General features: G+C 39.6%; 1 long non-coding RNA gene across 1 annotated transcript; it reads right to left on the bottom strand.

Moving 5' to 3' along the window:
- Positions 1-255: 255 nt before the first annotated feature.
- Positions 256-6468, bottom strand: LOC311581171. The gene is made up of 3 exons (XR_014773679.1): positions 6380-6468; positions 1206-1246; positions 256-335 (listed from the first exon to the last, which is right to left on the bottom strand). It is a non-coding gene; the product is annotated as an uncharacterized lncRNA (long non-coding RNA).
- Between the last annotated feature and the right edge of the window lie 208 nt (positions 6469-6676).

Below are 6676 nucleotides of genomic sequence, written 5' to 3'. Positions count from 1 at the left end.
AAAAAAAAATAAACAAAAAATTGAACTACATTTTGATAATTAAGTAAGTAAAAATTTGAAGAAAGTAAGTGTGGCCATGAACATAAAACACAGTGTAAAGTTTCATAACCACTTTATTTTAAACTTTATTATAATATGAAAGTGGTCTGAATAGAAAGAACACAATGGGGAATAAAAAGCAAATAAGGAAGTAACAAAACATTATGAAGTAAGCTCTACCATTTCAATCAGAACTTATTATAAATGTAACAGAGGTGAGAACAAAAGATACGGATGTGTTTTTTTCAGAGGCTTGTCTTACTTGTAGTGGTCAGCTCTCATTGACACCTAGGAATCTATTGTATAAAAAGAAAGAAAAATGAATTTTCTGAACCCAACACCGCTCTACTGAGATAGTTGTCATGTCAACATTTTTCAAAGTGTCAAAATGTATTTCAAGTAGTGGTGCTTTAGAAAAAATGAGAGAAACCAGGCATATGACCAAATTTGTCTATAAGGGCAGTCTTCAAGATTTTATTTAAAATAAGACAGAATAACACAGAAATTTTTTTCAAAATGAGAACGAAACCAAGAGATATTTAAAATAATTCATTAAAATTAAAAAATATTATAAGATGATTTAAAACAATTTTATTTTTTTAATTTTAATTTTATTAATTTATTCAGATTTCAACTCAATTGTTATCCCATCACTTGTATCCTCCCATTCCTCCCTCCCCCCCACTTTCACCCTATTTCCCTCCCCTAGGTCTAAGACTGAGGGGGACCTCCTCCCCCACTATATAGTCATAGGCTATCAAGTCTCATCTTGGTATCCTGCTTATTCTGTCTTTGAGCGCCATCATGCCTTCCCATCAAGGGGAGTTGGTCAGATATGGGGCACCAGAGTTCATGTCAGAGTGAGTCCCCACTCTCCACATAACTGTGGACAATGTCCTTAAATGCGTTCATTACACAAAATAAAAATCTACACGCTATTTGAAACCATTGACAAGTGTACAATACCATCTCATAAACACTGGATGAACCCAACACACACCCATTGCCAATATTTTGACAAAAATGTAATAGAAGAAAACATAAAAAAGACAAGGAAATATAGCTTTGCTTATAAGCTATGGCAGGGGTGAGAGGGAATTGCAACAGGAGGAAGGAAAGGGAAGAGGGAAGAAAAGTAAATAAACAGGACAAATACCACTTCTGACCTGTTGATCTGTAGACAAATGGAATGGCGGTCAGGCTCGTTCTGGAAGGAAATAAATTAGATCTCAGAACAAGCCAGTTCAATAACACAAGTTGCTAATATCAAACACTAAAGAGACTAGAAGACAATTTAGAAACACACCCATAGGATTTCGCAAAGGCCCAACAATTGAAGTAGACGAACAAAGAGAATACAGATTCAGTACTTTTCCTCAAATTGTTCCTCGGCACTATTTTTTAAATTAATTTATTAATATTACATCTCGATTGTTAGCCCTTTCCCTGTTTCCTCCCATTCTTCCCTTCCTCCCACTTCCCCCTTCTCCCCTTCCCTATGTCTGTGATTGAGGGAGACTTCCTCCCCCTATATATGCCCTTAGAATATCGAGTCTCTTCTTGGTAACTTGCTATCCTTCCTCTGAGTGCTGCCAGGCCTCCCCATCCAGGGGACGTGGTCAGAAAAGGGGCACCTGAGTTCGTGTAAAGGAAATCATTAAAACAGTCCTCGGCACTATTTAAAGTCCGAAAGGGACTGCTGTATTTTGCTTACTAAAAAATAATTGCTTTCTTAAGACACAAGCATCATCTTAACTGAATTTCTCCTTTGTAAATCTGTATCTAAATTTGAAAGACCCTTGTCACAGACAAAAACCAAAGAACAGAATTACAATAGAAAAAAACTGAACAAGAAAAAACACTAACGTTTCTAAAATGTGAAATCAAAACCAAATAATGTTATGAAAATATATGTGACAGTATTAAAATGAAAATATCATTAAGCTAATAAATCTGCAAGCTTTACAGCAGCCAAGATAAAATTGGAGCATGGCCAAAAATCGTGAAGTTCCTGAAGCTGCTATCTTTTTTTTTTTTTTTTTTTTTGCAATATACACAGTGTCTGTATTAGTAGCCAGCGCTTTCTGACTGCAAACATCACATCCACGCCATCAGCATCCAGTGCCACCAGGAAAGGCCTGCTTAGGCCTTATGGAGAAGCATGGATAACAAAATGGTTACCTACACACACGAACACACCCACACCACACTCAACAATTATCATTAAGTACCTGCCATATGGAGAGGCTCTGAGTAGTGGGAAGAGATGGGGACTAGCCCAGACACTGACCAATTGAATTACGATTTATTCGGATACGTATTACTGTCAGAATAATTTTCACAGAGAAACAGGCATGATTTTCCATTAAGTAAAGAGCAAGCCATAGAACTATACGCTGCACATGGATTGTGTATGTTTTTACACATCTGCATAATGCATAGTACTCATATTCAGATGTTTCTATCTGTGCTTATTCACTGTGGGCAACATATGAGAGAGAATGTATTTTTAAGTTTACTTTATTTTACGTGTGTGAATATTTTGCCTGTCTGGATGTCTGGGCCATGTAATTCTTGGTACCAGCGTAGGTTAGAAGAGATTCCTTGGGCTGGAGTTTGTGAGATTGTAGGCCGCCATGTACGTGCTGAGAATCAAACCCAGGTCTTCCTCAAGAGGACCAAGTGCTTTTAAGCACGGAGCTATCTCTCTAGCCTTTCAACCAAAACAGCAAGAACAATGTGAATAAATAAAAAATGGGGTTTATCTTATTATAACTTTGTTTTTTAATCAACGCCTATGGAGTTTTTTTTTTATAATCAAAGAATATTTTACAGGAAATGATCAGCTGCATGAAAATTACAATCTCCCAGGCTCCCATGCAACTTCCTCCCTTCAGGATTTATAGAGAGCATCTTAGGAGGGCCCCGGTGGACACTCCTCAACACTGCTCTTATACTGGCGTCTGCACCATTTCTTCATGTCACTGAGATAAGAATCTACAGAACAAATTCTCAGTGGGTCCTGGTCCCTGGGAAAGTTTCAACTTTTAGTCAGAAAAAAAAAACTTGAGTGTTTGTTTAACTAACAATAAAATAACATAAAAATTATTTCAGCTTTGCTTTAACTACTAGGAAGCCCAAAACAAAAGCAAGAAGTAATGATCAACGGTCAGTCAGAGAAAGAATTCTTTCTGCTCATGTTCTTTTTTAGTTGTTTGCTGTCTTGTCTTTTTTTTTTTTTTTTTTTTTTTGTGCTCACCTGATTGTAACTTCTACACTGACACAATCAGGTGTGGCACATTAAGTCTGTGCAGCAAGAGGCAGAGCATAAATTATAAGTAAGTAAAATGTAGCAGCGTGCTGGGGAGACTGACTCACCTGCTTTGGATCACACTCAGTATGGCAACCTCATCTAAACTCAACCCATCTGAAAACTGTCTGAACCTAAGTACCATGGCTAACAAAAGGGTGGCAAGTTGGAGAACTGGCAAAAATGGTGAAATTCCTGAAGTCTTCACTGTTTGCATTAAACGCAGTAGACACTGTGTATTAGTAGTCAGCCCTCCTATCTGCAAACATCACGTCCATGCCTTCGGGATCCAGTGGCACCAGGAAAGACCTGCTTAGGGCTCAGGAAGAAACATAGGTCATGAAATGGTTGTGGTAGGCATCTCTTTTTAAAAATCTATTTTAATTTATTGCAGCTTCTTCTATCTCTTTCTCTCTTCTCCACCCCAATCCTTTCCAATATCCCAACACCAGGTAGGAGAGAAAAGTGAGGAGGAAAGGGGGCTGGTTAGGGTTATCCAGTTCCTTGAGGTCTAATCTTTGTCTCAAGACATCTCCAACTTTTCATCAAACTATAGCAACAGCAACCCGGAGCAGCAGTGGGGAGCACCATCATCCTTTTTTCTCAGAGCCCCTTTTCTCTCCCAGGGTCTGGCATTTATTCCCTCTCCAGAGTCCTCAGAATTAAACTATCTGCCGCTGGCAGAGAGCCCCTCTCGAGAGCCCAAAGGAGGCAAACAGTTTGCTGCTGTGGACAATCTAAATCCCACACCTGGGATTAAAACAAAAACATGTGTACATAACATAATTGACTTTTTAAAGACACCAAAACCTCCACTACATTCCCTTTTAGTGTTTTAAAAAAAAAAAAGGCCCTTTCTCTAATATGAATGAGACTTGTTGTTGCTTTCTTAAAAGGAGATTATCAATGAGCCAAACACTTTTTGGATCCATAGTTTCTTCTATAACCTGGGAACTCTTGGCTGCTCTTATCTGGAATGGCTTGAACTCTTTTTGCTCCTGAACCTTGAGCTAGGACTCCAAAGCTGCTTCCTAACATATAAGAGCTTACCTTGTTTGAGGAAGGATAATAGGTCACCAAGAAGAGATTTGATACCCTATGAGCATATACAAGGGGAGGAGGTCCCCCTCAGTCACAGTCATAGGGGAGGGAGTAGGGGGGGAAGCAGGAGAGTGGGAGGAATGGGAGGATACAAGGGATGGGCTAATAACTGAGATGTAATATGAATAAATTAATAATATTTTTAAAAAAGAGCTTACTTTGTTTGTCTCTCTTAGACCTGCAGGCAATGACACCTTTTACACAGCATCTACAAACCTCAGATGCTTAGGCATTCTTCCTGAGAACCCAGTGTTGCCAGAAATGGCTTGTTTGCTTCTCAGCCAGAAAGTACAATATTTCTCAGTGTTAACTCATCTGCCATTTTGAGGTCTGAGGCTTTTAGCTCCTTCGTCACAATTTCTTTTAAAAATTTAACTGCAATTGAAGCACTGAGTATTTTTATATCGACAGCTTTTGGTGGCTACTGGGCAATCTCTTAACCTGAGGCTGCTCCTCTTTAACCCTTTTGCTTTCTGTTCCTCTAGGGTCTTTAGCCCACCAGAGGCTGTGGTAACCTGGCACCAAACAAGCTCAGAGCAGGGCAGGGAGGCACTTTCCAGAAACCCCAGCGCTCACTCACCAGGTCTGAAGCATCACGTTCTCCCTTTTCCAACAACTGCATTTGCTTCCCAAGCACTTCCATCTCTACCTGCAACTCTCTAGTTGAACAGCTAACTCTGAAATCCTTTAAAAAAAATAAGAGATCTGGCCGAGCGTGGTAGTGCACACCTTTAATACCAGGACTAAGTAAGCAGAGGCAGGTGGATCGTTGTGAGTTCAAGGCCAGCCTGGTCTACCAGTCCAGGGCAGCCAGGGCTACAAATAAACCCTGTCTCAAACAAACAAACAAAACAAAACAAAAGAAAAACAAAAATGAGAGAATTGAGTGACATTTCTGGCTTTTCTATTTCATTCGTTGTTTTATTTCTCACACTCCTCTGTATCCACTCTGGACTTTTGCAATTGTTCAGCCATTCTTCCAACCTTTCAAAAAACAGAATACAGGAAAAGGCAAAGCAAAAACAGAAAATGCCCTCTGGAAGCAAAGCGGGAGAGAAGCTAGTGGCAGTAGCCACAGTAAACGATTATCCTGAAATAGTATATTCATTTCTTCATACTCTGCTGTCTCCTCTACAGCATTAGAACGCAGATTTTTCATTATTCCAAGCCCTATGTCTGCGTGCCATGTGTTGGTCTACTTTTTATTTACTTTACTTACATTTCCTAAGCCTCTACCTCCCTTACAACCCTGAACCCTAGGTAGGAGAGGAAGAAGGTTAGAAGACAAAGGGAACAAAGGTCTCCTAGCCACACCTGCTGGTTAGGGTCATCACATTCTTTGGGACAAGTCCAATCTTTGTTACAGTATATTTTTGACTTCTGTTAAACTGCATCAACAGCAACCAGAAGCAGAAGCATTCTTCTTCTTCTTCTTCTTCTTCTTCTTCTTCTTCTTCTTCTTCTTCTTCTTCTTCTTCTTCTTTTTCTTCTTCTTTTGCGTTATAATTTTTTAATTAATTCATTCATATTACTTCTCAATTGCTTTCCCATTCCGTGTATCCTCCCATTCCTCCCTCCCCCTGGCTTTCACCCTATTCCCCTTCCCTGTGACTGTGACTGTGACTGAGCAGCGTTCTTCTTTCTCCAAGGCCCCAGTCTCTTTATAGGCTCTGTGATTTATTCCCTCTCCAGAGTCCTCAGACGTAAATTATCTACAGCTGGTAAAGAGCCCCTCTCAGAGACTACAGGAAGCAAATGGTTTGATGCTGTGGACAATCTGATTAACTCCCAAATCCCACACCTAAGACTAAACAAAAACGTGTTTACATAACACAACTGAGTTTTTTAAAGAGACCAAAACTTCCACTACTGGTTATCTACATGCTAACATATCCACACTACATGCAATACTTATTGCTAAGCACTTACCATATGGGGAGACTCTCTGAGTAGTGAGAAAAGACAGGGATTAGCTCACACACTGACCAGAACCATGAAGCAGCTCTCTGGTCTGTGATTAGCACAGTAACTTTTGGTTAATCCTATACCATCATGGCTTCTTCTGCATACTTCAATGATGACTAAATGCTAAGTCTAAAAGAGATCATATTTCATAACTCCACCCAATGCAGCCTGCCAACCTTTCAGCAAGAATAACTAAAGGAGTTATGGAACTATAATGTTCCTTTCACTTCGTTAGCAGAGCAGTGTGACATTCTGTGCACA

This window comes from Acomys minous, assembly GCF_964271855.1.
Source record: "Acomys minous genome assembly, chromosome: 13".
Lineage (NCBI taxonomy): Eukaryota > Metazoa > Chordata > Mammalia > Rodentia > Muridae > Acomys > Acomys minous.
This window is presented reverse-complemented; position numbering and strand designations above follow the sequence as displayed.